This window comes from Gymnoscopelus microlampas, assembly GCF_963454915.1.
Source record: "Gymnoscopelus microlampas genome assembly, chromosome: 4".
Taxonomy (NCBI): Eukaryota; Metazoa; Chordata; class Actinopteri; order Myctophiformes; family Myctophidae; genus Gymnoscopelus; species Gymnoscopelus microlampas.
The window spans coordinates 49,681,723-49,698,901 of NC_139941.1; the positions used below are offsets into that span (position 1 = coordinate 49,681,723).

The 17,179-nt window shown below is 41.4% G+C and overlaps 1 pseudogene across 1 annotated transcript in view; it reads left to right on the top strand.

Moving 5' to 3' along the window:
- LOC311042950 (H-2 class II histocompatibility antigen, E-S beta chain-like) overlaps positions 1 to 17,179 on the top strand; it is a 93,706-nt pseudogene that overhangs the window by 11,750 nt on the left and 64,777 nt on the right. The gene's annotated exons all lie outside the window — the stretch shown is intronic.

Consider the following 17,179-nt stretch of genomic DNA (forward strand, 5'->3'; position numbering starts at 1 on the left):
TAAAGAACACACACTTAATCACACAGCAAGAAGGACAGAGCGACACCGTGCAAAGAGGTGCTCGCGTTCACACAACACATCAAACCTTAATATGGTCGTGGACTACTGTGATCCTACGTGACCCCTGCAGCTGGTCGGCTATACCCCCCGGCTCCCGTTGACTCAAGATAGCAGCGGCGCTCGCCACGTGTTTGGGGGAGAACAAACAAAACAGAAATATAAATTAGTACAATGGGAAATGGCTCAATAAACAAAAACAATAAAACTCAGACTAAACAAAACAGCAGTGGTGATAACTACAGGGAGTGGAAACAACAACATTTAGTACACTATTCAAACAAATACAATAACATAAACATAACAGTTTGATTGTATACCTTGAATTGTCAATGTTCTTTCCTATATTCCCCTCTTGGCACATGTACTCGTCACGTCGGGACTCAAGCATCATGGCCTCAACCTGGGTATTAACACAATAAATGATTAAAATACTAAAACAGCATTTTCAGTTTAACAATCAGTGTTACTCACTCAGGCAGGGAAAAGAATAAAACACACAACACATGGGACCCAGGTCGCAAGACCTGCAGCCATCAACCACAAAGCTGACTGTGTTTGGTAGACTGCAGGGCCTTTAAGTACTCCCACTGATTGGCAAATGAGGAAGTGACAGTGCAGCTGTCCTACGGTGGCCCCTGAGGCTCAACTCTGACTGGCTACACATAGCTAGCTTTTTTACATAAAGTCCCTCAGTTTGGCTGTTGCGATGTGACACTATTGTGAGCATGTACTGTATATAGGGGTGTGCCGATACACTAATTTCACGAAACGATACGATACGATATTTGGCTCACAACTTCGATACGATTTCGATACGATACGATACGCACTTTTTTTATTATGAAAATATATGGTGGAGAAAAAAAGAAAATGCAAACAAATAATTCTGTTTTTGCATTATTCAGACATGCAAACTTGTAGCTTTTCAGCTACAATAGCCGTTTTGAATCCAAATAGTATGACACCTGACCCGAAAAAAAAACATGTTGTCACTCTTTTCACTTCGGGGCCGTTTGCATGCCTGATTATTATGATTGTAAAAAAAAAAAAAAAAAAAAAAAAAAAATTTTTTTTTTTTTCAAAAACGATATATTTTTTTTCCAAAACGATACATATCGTCGCGAAAACGTATCGCGATATATCGCGGGACGATATATCGGCACACCCCTAACTGTATAGCTTTTTTTTATTATTTTTTTTTAAATTGTGAAGTAGTGTTTCTTTTCCGATAATTTGTGAAACGTTTTTGGACATTTTTTGGGACATTTTAGCCTATAGTAACATGCCATAAATAGGGACACCAAGTTGAAAACAGCTACAGTATGACTTTGGAAAATCCAGAAAGTTCTTCTTCATCAGGTGGTTTGACCTCCCCACCTCCATCACACAACCACACGCACGCACGCACGCACGCACACACACACACACACACACACACACACACACACACACACACACACACACACACACACACACACACACACACACACACACACACACACACACACACACACACACACACACACACACACACACACACACACACACACACAGGTCCTTTGCTTCAGAACATCAAAGGAAGAGTTTGAGGGTCATTTCTCTTTGAAGCAGAAGCTCCATAGTGTTCATACGTAAATCTTTAAACTGAAGAGCTGTTGACCTCTGGAGCACAAAGACCTTCAACTGATATAAAGTGTATAAAAAGAGTTTAAATGACCATCAATGATCTAACACAGCGGTTACCAAACCTTTTTAGCTCAAGACCCAATTGAGAGAAATTAGACGTTTGAAATATTAAAGAGGAGTACCTACATTTGCCACGTATTGTTGTACTTTCATATATTTTGATGGAATTCATTATACTGGGTAAAATCTAGCCATGGTTAGTGATGGTGTGACTATTTTCAACGTTAGTGTTATAGGATTAAGTAAATGTTACTCATCACCACTGCTTAATTGCTATTTACTACTTGAAGGATTCAGCTTCTAGTTTTTAAATAGAATGGTGAGTTATTTTCTACATAGATAGTTAAACATGTGTGAAGTATTTACAGTCTGTCTTGTTAATGTTTATCGGTAGTGTCAGTGTGAGTTAAAAGGGAGATGTTTAGATTTAAAGGTGATTTAAGTCATATTTTGCTAAAATAAGTGTTAAATAGCTCTATATTCTGATATAGTAATAGCGTGTTTGTTCAGTAACAGCGGACGCCCTGTCTCTACAGCTCTTTCATTCATTCAAATCGGGAACGCATCTGTGTAACCACTTGATCCATATTGTATACTTTAGCCATTCAAAAATAGCAGATATACAAGCTCATAGCGCGGAGAGCTTGTAGATCTGCTATTTTTTGAAACATCTTGAACACTGCACATATTTGAATATATATATTTATTTAAAGGGAACATTTTTGACTCAAGTCTTTGCCTTTGGGGATCCTTATTACAAAATATTTTGAGATGGCCAAATACATATAGGACTAGTTTTGGGAGTCCTTGCATGAAAAAGTTCCATTGATATATAGCAACAATATTTGTTTTCATAAAATTGTTAGGATTTAGAAGACATTACATGTTGTAGAATCGGTCTCAGGTCTTAATGGGTTAATACACTGAAAACTCATGTAGACTAGCTGTGTAGATCTAACAGATCTTACATCAAAGCTCTATGCTCAACTATTTACATTTTGTCCTACAGACACACAGAGACAGAGAGAGAGAGAGAGAGAGAGACAGAGAGAGAGAGAGACAGAGAGAGAGAGAGAGAGAGAGAGAGAGAGAGAGAGAGAGAGAGAGAGAGAGACATTTACACCACATCACAGTCACTATGCTTACTATGAGAGAGAGAGAGAGAGATAGAGATAGAGACAGAGATAGAGACAGAGTCAGAGAGAGAGAGAGAGAGAGAGAGAGAGAGAGAGAGAGAGAGAGAGAGAGAGAGAGAGAGAGAGAGAGAGAGAGAGAGAGAGAGAGAGAGAGAGAGAGAGAGAGAGAGAGAGATAGAGAGAGAGATGGGGGGGGGGTCTGGGGGAGATTTGAACTTACTTCATTAGACACTATTGTAACCATTATGACAAATGAAATTCCGGGAGTAGGACAGAGGCCCTACGTCCTCCCGGAGGGGGCTCCTCACTGGCTCAGTTGTGTCAGTAGGAAACAACAGCAGAGACAACACACAGTGTGTTTTTATTTATACCTGACAGTAGTAGCCTAACTAAATGTACACCACATGACCCCAAAACACCAATCAAATGGTTACAGTTGACTATAGTGACACAATGTCATGTCACCTTTTCTTAGGCCAACATAATTGTGCTTAACGATATTATCACGTTAATCTAAATGTGCTTAAAACTCTTAAAATGGCACTTTTGTCAGCCACTCAAATCCCATGTTTACTTAATGTTAATGTTACAAGTAGAAGTCTGGAATTCAAAATGAACTTGAGTAAAAGTACTTGAGTCAAAATGTAGGTAAAGTACCACATTTAGAACAAATATGAGACATTTGTCATTCTACTACTCTGCCTCCACAATGTGGAATAACCTGACATCATCTATTAAACCAGGGGTCTTCAACGTTTTCAGGCCAAGGACCCCCTAGCTGAGAGAGAGAGATAAAGCAGGGACCCCCTACTCTATATTGTATAAAATTGTGCTTCAGATAAACGTTTTCTTTTTACTTGGTCTGCTCCGTTTTCCCTCTACACCTATATCTCTTTGCCAAAAATAGCTGATCTACAAGCTCACAACGCCTCGCGCTGCGAGGCGTTGTGAGCTTGTAGATCTGCTATTTTTGGCTAAAGCTCTCCTCAGAAAAGGGATGCTAGGGTTCAAGTGGTTAATATACAAAAAAATAATCATATCACACAAAGATTTTGCGGACCCCCATGTAGTAGCTCTAAGGACCCCCTAGGGGTCCCGGACCCCCTGTTGAAGACCCCTGCATTAAACTAAGGATGTGAATCACAGGTTTCTTTCAAAAAGTGTCCTGAAAAAAACATCTATCAGGAGGAGGAGACCACAAGGGGAGATGAATGCATCCTCTGTTATTATTTACCCCTTTTGTGCCAGGGAAACAAATACCCTAAATCTTCATTATTTAGAAATAACTGTTAATAATAATCTGCAGAAACACAACATAATTGCCTCCTAACGCCTGCAACTTTAACTTGATACCGATGTTGACCGATAGTGGCAAATATCGTCCAATACCGATATGTGGCCGATATATCGGTGAATCCCTATTTATTTCTGACTAATACATAATTGAATGGATCAAATCAATGTGACCTGATGACGAGGACAAAGTGTGTGTTCCTCACATTAAGGCCAGAAACAGACCAGAAAGAAACCAATTAACAATTATTTTAGACATGGGTTATAATTTAATTAAGATTGGGACAGCCCCACTTAATCCAAGACACAGCTTGGAACACATTAATTAAAAAGATAAAGATCAGATTTTTTTTTAACAGAGAGGTAAATAATATAGTTTATGGGTCTGAGTCTGTGTAATAATTATTAGTCTGACAGAAAAGTCACTGATATGTCTAGTGTGATTATGAGCCTCCATGTTGACCTTACCTGGGACTGCCAGCAGAGGGCATCAGAGTCATGCTCTGATCTGCTGAACCAGTAATCAGTGACATTGGTGGAAAGTAACCAATTACATGTACTCAATTACTGTACTTAAGCACCCTTTCGAGGTATTTTTTACTTTACTGGAGTATTTCCGGTTTTAAATACTTGTACTTTTACTCCACAAAAATCATTATTAACATAAACATACATTAACCTCTTCAGCCATATACGTAGACTATTTGAAAATAGCCGATCTACAAGCTTGTAGATCTGCTATTTTCAAACGATTTTTATACAATATGTATTGAAAGCTTGTGAAATGGGGCATTCTGCATAATGAGTACATTTACTTTTGTACATAAAAGCAATTTTGATTACCAGACTGTTACTTGTAACAGAGTGTTTCTACATTGCAGTATTGATACTTTTACTTAAGTAAAACATGTGAGTACTTTTTCCACCACTTATCAGTGAATATACAGCCTGGCAACAGGCAGCCTCCTCCACTCATCAGCTCTCAGGAGACATGTGTAATCCAGACAGAGCAGATAGTAATCACATCCTTTACTCTCTCTAGAGTTATAGACCTGTGAGGGTCCATCTGGACGCTGACCTCCTGAGTGTCTTAATCCATCAAGACCGGGAATGCATCTGTGTCATTTCAAGATTTATTGGGCTGTTAAAAAATAGCAGATCTACAAGCTCATAGCGCGGCACAGAGTGCCGCGCTATGAGCTTGTCGATTTTTTTTTAATTGTGGAAGATTTGTGCAAATCTTTGAATATTAATATGTTTTAACACCGATTTGTGATTCTGGGGGTCACTGGAACAACACATGTTGAGATGGGGGTCCGCGGCCAAATACATATCATTGTGGGTGGTCGTTGACATGGAAAAGTTGGAGCACCACTGATATAGCAACACACTGTACACACACTATAGCAACAAAACATTTAAGATATGTATTTGGCCGCGGACCCCCATCTCAAAATGTTTTGTTCCAGGGACCCCCATCTCAAAATGTTTTGTTCCAGGGACCCCCATCTCAAAATGTTTTGTTCCAGGGACCCCCATCTCAAAATGTTTTGTTCCAGGGACCCCCATCTCAAAATGTTTTGTTCCAGGGACCCCCAAAGAAAGAAAAGATTTGAATTACAAATGTTCGCTTTGAAAAATATATATATTCAAAGATTCCTTCAAAGTCTTCAGTGCATATCGTCACTGTCCAGAAGAAACCCCGATATCTCCATCATTTACACCTTTTATGTGTTTTTTTTCTACGTATACTCATTCACTGCCAGAGTAAATAAATAAATCACCCACTGCCAGCCATTTTTCAACTTGTATCTTATGTGTGGATGCACCCTATGGGTGCATCCACACATAAGATACAAATTGACGCTCGGAAGTCGGTAGTTCCATCCACTGCTATGGGGGAAAATAATTTAAAGACTGTCCCGATGCGCGTCTGAAGCTCATTATCCGGGTTCCGCTATTATATGGTAAACTATCACCCGGAAGAGATAGGCACCAACCAATAGGACAGATACGTCCTGTGTTCTCTGTCATTTATTCCTCCGTCCTCACTTGTATAAATAGCACTAGTCAAAGAACTACACTTCCTCTCTAGTCAAAGAACTACACTTCCTGAAAGCAATAAGATTTGAGTTACAAATGTTGGCTTTAAAAATATAAATATTGAAAGATTTTCAGATAAAAAAAACATCAGATCAAGCTCATAGCGCAGCACTCGGTGCCGTGTGGACACTTGGTGTCCAGTATCACTGACACCATGCTGTGACCATAGCAACGACCCCATGACCCCCCTCCTATCAGCCGGTCAGCAGAATATCCTCTGTAGAACCTTTCACCATTACACCATTTTTTTTTTTTTTTTACCCAAAGACCAAGGAGATATGATTTTTCGAAGGAAAAGACTCCCATCCACTTCCTTGTTAACTTAAAGCTTAAAAATTCTGTATCTCAGCTCCTGAGTACTTTTTTCTTTTCAATGAAAAATCTCTGGCAGTGGGCAAACGCGGCCAGCAATAAGTCTGGCAGTGAATGAGTTAACCCATTAAGACCGGGACGCATCCATGTCATTTTTACATTTCTTTGGCTAAATGGTAAAAGGTAAATAATGGTAAATGGTGCATTTATAAAGCTCTTTTATCCAAAGCTCTTTACATAGATTGTTCATTACATTCACCCATTCACACACACATTCATACACCGATGGAGGAGGAAACCATGCAAGGCACCAACCTGCTCATCTGGAGCAATTAGGGGTTCAGTGTCTTGCTCAAGGACACTTTGAAACTAACTCTGGGGGAGCCCGGGATCAGACTGGGAACCTCACGGTTCCCATCCGGCCACTCTACCCCCTGAGCCACTGCCACTACTCAAAAATAACAGATCTACAAGCTCATAGTGGGAGCTTGTAGATCTGCTATTTTAGAAGAATTGTGAAAATGTGTGCAAATCTTTTAAAGCAAACATTTTTTACTCAAATATTTGCTTCTGGGGGGTCCCTGGAACAACGTATTTTGAGATGGGGGTCCGCGGCCAAATACATATGATTTTGGGGGTCCTTGACATGAAAAAAGAACCACTGATATCATAGCAACATAAGTTTTTTTTTTTAAACTGTTAGTATTTAGAAGACATTTGTAGAATCCCCAGAATAATCCCTAAAAAAGATTTGCGTTACAAATGTTTGCCTTAAAAACAAGATTTGCACACATTTTCATGGTTTAAAAAATAGCAGATCTACAAGTTCATAGCGCGGTACTCAGTGCCGCACTATGAGCTTGTAGATCTGCTATTTTTTGTAATAGCCAAAGAAATCTGAAAATGACACAGATGCGTTCCCGGTCTTAAAGGGTTATTTAGACCAGTGGTTCTCAAACTTTTTCGTGCCAAGGACCCCCACATTGATATGTATGTGGCCGCGGACCCCCACCTGAAAAGATGTTGTGCCAGGGACCCCCAGAAGCAAAGATTTGAATTACGAATGTTAGCTTTTAAAAAATGTATATTCAAAGATTTGCACAAATGTTCACGATTAAAAAAAAAAATAGCAGATCTACAAGCTCATAGTGCGGTACTCGGTGCCGCGCTATGAGCTTGTAGATCTGTTATTTTTGAATAGTCAAAGTATAAAAGGTTAAAAATATTGTGACGCTATATTAACTAATTTTGCTGGTACCCCCCCCCCCGCCCAAGGACCCCTGGGGGCTTTGAGAAGCAATGATTTAGAGCTATTTCATCCAGAGGGGGACATGTGTTTTCCAGCTCCACCCAGCTGAGTGCTGCCAACAGAGGACACAACACATAGCTGGGTATGGGAAGCCTTCTGCTGTCACTTTACCCGGAATGACCCAAAGTAGAAACTTAAAGATCTCTGTGCTGCTTACCTTAACCCATTCAATCCGGGAACGCATCCAAGTCATTTTACATTTCTTGGGCTGTTCAAAAATTGAGATTCTTTCAGTATATATATTATTTTTAACTCAAATCTTTTTGAGTTAAAAAAAAAAAGTTTTTTGAAAAACGTATGTTACTATAATATCAGTGGTTCCCAAACCTTTTCATGTCAAGGACCCCCAAAATGATATGTTTTTGGCCACTGACCCACATCTCAAAATATGTTGTTCTACGGCCCCCCCAAAAGCAAAGATGTGAGTTAAAAATGTTCGCTTTATATATATATGTATTCAAAGATTTGCACACATTTTCACGATTTTTCAAAAATAGCAGATCTGCAAGCTCATAGCGCGGCACTCGGTGCCGCGCTATGAGCTTGTAGATCTGCTATTTTCAAAAAAAAAATGTAATTTTACTTTTGGTAGGCTACTTTAAGTATATTTTGATGCCTATACTTTTGTACTTTTACTCAACTCAGTTTTGAATTCCGGACGTTTAATTGTAACTGAGTATTTCTCCATTGCAGTATTGATACTTTTACTTAGGTAAAAAAAATTGAGTACTTTTTCCACCACTGGAAAGCAGTTGGTTTATCAGTCTGGTGGTGTCGATCTGTTTCTCTACAGTCCAATCAAACAGCTCCAGGCTGACCTTCCCAGTAGTCTGACCATCACAAACAACACATAACTGGCACCACATCTGTCACAAGGACAAACACACTGACAAGCTCAAATTAAATAAGTCAATTCACCTCAGAGACACCACCCACCCAAGCGTTCAATTGCAAAGTTCAACTGATTGCTCATTTGTGGGTGAATTTGTACTTTGACCTTGATCTAAACGCATGTTCATGAATTCTGGTGATCTCAAAAGTATCACCAAATGAAAGGGCATCCCCTAATTTAGTTGGAAATAATACGTTCAATGTTTTTTCTACAGTGTTTGGTTCCAAATGTAAATTGGACTAGCGGCCATTTTGACAGAGACAAACGTCCTACTACTAGGACAGAGGTGGAGAACTGCTACTCAGGGTCTTACCTGTATAGATGAATCAAGCAGGTCAGATATCCTCTGTGGGCGGGTCCTACGGCTGGCCACACCCCTTCCACCATCGTACTATTCACACTCCCTGGGTTGTCAAAAACACAATCTGCACAAAGAGCAGAATAGTAAATTATTCTGTTCTCTTTCTTTGTTCTTATGAGACCTCATTGACTTATTTTCTTCTTCATAATATCTTACAACTTAACTAAGGATATAGTAGCCTACTTCAAATATAATGGAATAATGTATAGTCATGGTCAGTATCATGCTCAATATCATGGTCAATATCTTGGTCAGTATCACAACACAAATTAACGCATGGATTATTTTAAAAATTAATAATTTAACTTTTAACTATACTATAAATTATTCTCAACCTTTTAATACACCATTTTAATATATTCCCCTTTTAACCATTAATTTGTATCTCTAATGTATTTAATATATGTAAATTATAACCATCTCTAAATGTATTTAATATATGTAAAGTATAACCATCCAGGTACTTGTAGCTAAAACAAACCATTAGTGTCTCAAGACACTCAAACCAAATGGTTTTCATGTCACAAAATAAGCAGAATGACCCTTTAATGTCTCACTATGCATTGCTGCTGCCTCACTAACCAAGGCTAGCTTGCTAGCTTATAGCTTAGCATCTTGGTTAGCATTAAACCTCTTCATAAACATCAGTAAAATAATACAGTGTTGACACTAGAGTACGTTTAAAACATTAACACAACATTAACACAACCACTGGTTGTTTTTTTATCAAGTATTTGGACTCAAACAAGCAAATAAAGTATGTTATGTAAACAGAATTCTCTTTGGTCTGTGGACTCTAATGTCTCATTAGCTCTGATGTATTATGGAAACGTACAATAAATGATGATTATTCTGTGTTTTCATACCAGAAGTTCTTCTTCACAGCAACCAAACAAAACCACCTGGCAGGAAGTGACGCTTACAGAACAGGAAGCAGTTCCTGAATATATAGAGTGTAAAAAGCATAGACATATAAAGGTAGACGCCTCCTTCGGCTCTGAGGCTATGGTATCACGCGGGCCATTTTAGCGTAGGATATCTTTCCTGAAGCTTCCGCGTGTGTCACAGAAGGGGGCGTTCGGTAGGCCAATCAGAGGCAGCTGGGGGCGGGACAACTAGATTCTGACAGGTCTTAGAAAAGACGCACTGTGATTGGCCAGTAGTCAACGCGCTGTGAGCGCTGTGATTGGCCAGTAGACACTTTGAGTGTCCGTTATCCTACGCTAAAATGGCGGCCGCGATGCGAGTTGCTCCAACGAACTGCAGAGGCCAATGAGGTATCTAGGTTTCTATATCTATGGTAAAAAGTGTATTGTGCCCTCCAGTGGGAACAACATCTAACTACACCTCTAAATCACACATCTCTACACTTTGCAACACAGTCTATGGATGTCTCTATCATCTGTGAGATCCTCTGTGAGAGGAAATACTGCCTGTTGTGTCCTCTTTACATCATAATGATACTTTTCTTGGCGTTATACGTTATGTTAAAATGAATACCATACTGGGAACAAATCCTCAGAAGCTGTTGTAAGACAGCACTATAAGGGGAAAAGATAACCAAGTCATTCACATTACATGAATAACAACAGTATTCCCAACCAGACAGACAGTTTTATACAATACAATATTGTATAATGTCATCATTCTAGCGCCAATTTTTATAAAGATTGAGAAACGGGGAAGAAATATTTAAAAAAAAAAAAAATATTGTGCACCTCTAATTTGTATGAATTTACTCATGATATATTTAATATAATCCAATCAGATTGGGGAGTTTAATGAGACTATACGACGATTTGTTTTTATATAGAAAATAGGTCTTTAATTATAACCTTTATTGGAGGCTACAATTGCAAGTGTTTGAGAAACTTTCAGTGCTGATTTAGCCCATTTAGACGGGCAAGAATCTGTGTCATTTTATTTGGCTATTCAAAAATAGCAGATCTACAAGCTCATAGCCACCAAGTGCCGCGCTATGAGCTTGTAGATCTGCTATTTAAAAAGAAATGGTATATATTTTTTAAAGCGAACATTTGTAACTCAAATCTCCAGGAGGGGCGAGATCCAAATGTGGCAGTGGCGTGCGCCGCGGCGGCCGCCGCGTCCGCCAGGACCGCCACGGCGGGTGGCGGCCGTCGTGGCGGCCGCCACAACCGCCGTGGCAACCGCCGCGTCCGCCAGATCCTCCGCCATAACCGCCGCCTCCGCCGCGTCCGCCAGATCTTCCGCCATAACCGCCGCCTCCGCCGCCGGCGCCGCGTCCGCCAGATTTTCCGCCATAACCGCCGCGTCCGCCAGATCCTCCGCCATAACCGCCGCCTCCGCCGCGTCCGCCAGATCTTCCACCATAACCGCCGCCTCCGCCGCCGGCGCCGCGTCCGCCAGATCTTCCGCCATAACCGCCGCCTCCGCCGTGCCCGCCAGATCCTCCCCCGCCCTTCTGGCACGAGTGCCAAGCAAGCCTCTGCCAGCCTCCACAGCCCCTGGTCCCGACCAGACAGAGCATGCAGTTTTTTATCCGTGCGTAATTACGCACGTGTTCTGCTCTCCCCCCCCCCCCTCTACACCGATAACTCTTTGCCCAAAATAGCCGATCTCCAAGCTCACACTCCGCGCATATAGTCAATAAGATGGTTATTATTATTCATATTATTATTAGAATGACAAACTGATGCCCCGTTGAAATTATATCAAAACAAATGTCTGTCTGTCTGTCTGTCTGTGGGTAAGTCTATCTATCTATCTATCTATCTATCTATCTATCTATCTATCTATCTATCTATCTATCTTTGAAGAATTACATTTCTCTCTATGAAGCGATATCAAGCGAAAATAATACTTCGTATTTGGAAGGTTTTCTGGCAGACATCTGCTTGTGTGCGTGCGCTCACCACCGTGATGGAGTGTCTGTCTGTCTGTCTGTCTGTCTGTCTGTCTGTCCAATCCAAAACAGCGCGTGTGTGTGTGTGTGTGTGTGTGTGTGTGTGTGTGTGTGTGTGTGTGTGTGTGTGTGTGTGTGTGTGTGTGTGTGTGTGTGTGTGTGTGTGTGTGTGTGTGTGTGTGTATGCGCGAGCGTGCGTGCGTGCGATGCGAAGCGTTGAAAGCTTGTAGCCTAGATCTGCTATTTGCACATAGCCGAGGTATAAAATAGGGCTAAAGTGGTTAATGTATGTTTCATAATATCGTAATTACGCACGTGTTCTGCTCCCCCCCCTCTACACCGATAACTCTTTGCCCAAAATAGCCGATCTCCAAGCTCACACTCCGCGCATATAGTCAATAAGATGGTTATTATTCTTCATATTATTATTAGAATGACAAACTGATGCCCCGTTGAAATGATCAAAACAAATGTCTGTCTGTCTGTTTTTCTGTCTGTCTGTCTGTGGGTAAGTCTATCTATCTATCTATGTATCTATCTATCTATCTATCTATCTATCTATCTATCTATCTATCTATCTATCTATCTGTCAAGAATTACATTTCTCTCTAAGCGATATCAAGCGAAAATAAAACTTCGTATTTGGAAGGTTTTCTGGCCAACATCTGCTTGTGTGCGTGCGCTCACCACCGTGATGGAGTGTCTGTCTGTCTGTCTGTCTGTCTGTCTGTCTGTCTGTCTGTCCAATCCAAAACAGCGTGTGTGTGTGTGTGTGTGTGTGTGTGTGTGTGTGTGTGTGTGTGTGTGTGTGTGTGTGTGTGTGTGTGTGTGTGTGTGTGTGTGTGTGTGTGTGTGTGTGTGTGTGTGCGTGCGATGCGAAGCGTTGAAAGCTTGTAGCCTAGATCTGCTATTTGCACGTAGCCCGTTGGTTCTCAAAGTGGGGTCCGGGGACCCCCAGGGGTACTTGAGGGGGTTCCAGGGGGTACCCAGCTAAATGATGGATAGGAACCAAATGGACCCTTATGGGTCTGTAACTCTGAGAGTGTACAAATGGAACCAAATGGACCCGTTACACTCTCAGAGTTAAATTAACATTGATTTTACAATATAAATTGGGGTCCCAGAGATGGAAATGCCATTAAATGGGGGTCCGTAGCCCTAATGCATGTCAAACTGGGGGTCCTTAAAATTAAAATGGTTGAGAATCACTGCTATAGAGCCGTAAAAATCTTCTCTTATAGGGGTCCCTGGCATATCTTTTCAAATGGGGGTCTGCGGGCTATTAAGTGTCAATTTGGGGGTCCTTGACATGAGAAAGTTTGAGAACCACTGACGTAGCCTACTGTTGAATACTCCCATGATGAATGCCTACTGCTCGCTTTCTGAGTGTTGATTTAATGAAGTGCCTAACTAATATAACAGAATTGATCTAGTAATATTTGGATTATTACTATCAGCTACATCCATCTTGCAACATTGACCAAAAATGTGACGTGGAAAGGACTGGACTATGTTTTGCCAAGACTGTATTTTATTTCATACTGAAAGCTACGAGCCAAGTCAAAGAGTGCAAACACCGATATAGAAAATGTACATGGTTGATGAAACATCATTTGTAATTATTGGATTTTTGGGGGGGGTTTATTTGAATGTCATACCAATGGCATGATTTTTATTTGTGTAAAGTCCTTGTTATCCATAGATTTTTTATTTAGATTTGATAGAGTGTTATTGTGCTGTGCTGGTTTTGTATAATGTACATCGAGTGATCCCACGCTTACAATGTGACTTTGGTAAATGAATCATCGTTTCATGTCAATATGGATACATGTGTACATCTCATTTGCTGTTGTGCTATTAGGCTGTATTTTCCAATGCATGTCTACAAAAAAAAATGTGTGTTGTGTATTTGAAATAATATTAAATATTTTCAATGTATCTGTTGTCAGTGTTAAGATTAATACGATGATTATTAATGAACAGGTACATTAAATTAACCACTATATAGTCAGATTCTCTCTCTCTCTCTGTCTCTCTCTGAGTATCCATAAAAGTACGTATAGCCTATCTTATGCAGATGATGATTATTATTATATCCAAAGTGGTGTCCCGCCCCCCCCCCCATAAAAAGAATAATAATCATAATATTAATAGTGATAATTGTCATAAGGGTAATAATAATAATAATAACAATAATAACATATATTAATAATAAAATAGCATGACATATATATGAATAACAACAATAATAATAATAATAATAATAATAATAATAATAATAATAATAATAAAGACAGCTGGAATTTAACTCATTTACTTAAGTAGGCTACTGTACTTAAGTAGCTTTAGAGGTATTTGTACTTTAATTGAGCTATTTCCAATTCTTTTACTTCGACTCCACTACAGCTCAGAGGCAAATAATGTAGTTTTACTACCACTACAATTATTTGAAAAATGTAGTTACTAGTTACTTGTCAGACATATATTACGATATTATGAAACATACATTAACCACTTTAGCCCTATTTTATACCTAGGCTATGTGCAAATAGCAGATCTAGGCTACAAGCTTTCGCACGCACGCACGCTCGCGCATACGCACACACACACACACACACACACACACACACACACACACACACACACACACACACACACACACACACACACACACACACACACACACACACACACACACACACACACACACACACACACGCGCGCTGTTTTGGATTGGACAGACAGACAGACAGACAGACAGACAGACACTCCATCACGGTGGTGAGCGCACGCACACAAGCAGATGTCGGCCAGAAAACCTTCCAAATACGAAGTTTTATTTTCGCTTGATATCGCTTCATAGAGAGAAATGTAATTATTGACAGATAGATAGATAGATAGATAGATAGATAGATAGATAGATAGATAGACTTACCCACAGACAGACAGACAGACAGACAGACAGACAGACAGACAGACAGACAGACAGACAGACAGACAGACAGACAGAGTTACGTGCGTAATTACGCGCAAGACAGAGAGATGCTTTCAAAAACAGCAGATCTACAAGCTCATAGCATGGGATTCGACTGACTTACATTAACCACTTTAGCCCTATTTTATACCTAGGCTATGTGCAAATAGCAGATCTAGGCTACAAGCTTTCAACGCTTCGCATCGCACGCACGCACGCTCGCGCATGCGCATACGCACACGCACGCACACACACACACACACACACACACACACACACACACACACACACACACACACACACACACACACGCTGTTTTGGATTGGACAGACAGACAGACAGACAGACAGACAGACAGACAGACAGACAGACACTCCATCACGGTGGTGAGCGCACGCACACAAGCAGATGTCGGCCAGAAAACCTTCCAAATACGAAGTTTTATTTTCGCTTGATATCGCTTCATAGAGAGAAATGTAATTCTTGACAGATAGATAGATAGATAGATAGATAGATAGATAGATAGATAGACTTACCCACAGACAGACAGACAGACAGACAGAGAGACAGACAGACAGACAGACAGACAGACAGACAGACAGACAGACAGACAGACAGACAGTTACGTGCGTAATTACGCGCAAGACAGAGAGATGCTTTCAAAAACAGCAGATCTACAAGCTCATAGCATGGGATTCGACTGACTTGTTAGTCTCATTTGTAGAGGAAAGATGTCTGTCTGTGTGCGCGCACACACACACACACACACACACACACACACACACACACACACACACACACACACACACACACACACACACACACACACACACACACACACACACACACACACACACACACACACACACGGTTATTGGATGGATATTTTATTTTTGGGGTGCTTTGTAACTCTATTTCGGTTAATTCAGTTAATTTACCTTGCCCCTATATGCACCAACAACAAATACAATTATAGCATTATAATGTCTTTAATGTAATGTCGGCATTGCATCTCCACAGGCACAGACTCCACAGCGGGAGAAAAAAAAGGCAGGCTATACTGCGCTGCGCTGCGCTGCTTAATTTTTTTTTTTTTAATTAAAAAATCTGGCCAATCTGAACTGGGGGTGCACAAAGTCTAACCTGCGGGGGGCATTGCCCCCCAATGCCCCCCCATAGGGCCGACACTGTAGATAGATAGATAGATAGATAGATAGATAGATAGATAGATAGATAGATAGATAGATAGATAGATAGATAGATAGATAGATAGATAGATAGATAGATAGACTTACAGACAGACAGACAGACAGACAGACAGACAGACAGACAGACAGACCGCCTTGCAGCGTGAGGCGTTGTGAGCTTGGAGATCGGCTATTTTCACGGGGCATCATTCGAGAAGGCTTTCTGTCCGTCAGACATTCACTGTTTGTCATTCTAATAATAATATGAATAATAATAACCATCTTATTGACTATATGCGCGGAGTGTGAGCTTGGAGATCGGCTATTTTGGGCAAAGAGTTATCGGTGTAGAGGGGGGGGGGGAGAGCAGAACACGTGCGTAATTACGCACGGAAAAAACTTCTTGCTCTGTCTGCGGAGGCTGGCAGAGGCTTGCTTGGCACTCGTGCCAGAAGGGCGGGGGAGGATCTGGCGGGCACAGCGGAGGCGGCCGGCGGCGGTGGCGGAAGTTCTGGCGGACGCGGCGGCGGTGGCGGAAGTTCTGGCGGACGCGGCGGTTATGGCGGAAAATCTGGCGGACGCGGCGCCGGTGGCGGAAGTTCTGGCGGACGCGGCGGTTATGGCGGAAAATCTGGCGGACGCGGCGCCGGTGGCGGAAGTTCTGGCGGACGCGGCGCCGGTGGCGGAGGCGGCGGTTATGGCGGGGGATCTGGCGGACGCGGCGGAGGCGGCGGTTATGGCGGGGGATCTGGCGGACGCGGCGGTTGCCACGGCGGTTGTGGCGGCCGCCACGAAGGCCGCCACCCGCCGTGGCGGTCGTGGTGGATGCGGCGGCCGCCGCGGCGCACGCCACCGCCAGATTTGGATCTCGCTGTCTCTCCAAATCTTTGCATTGTTGGGAACGCATCTGTGTCACTTAAAATGTCTTTGGCTCGTTTGAAGAAAAAAACTGAAATGTGTGCAAATATTTGAATATATATAC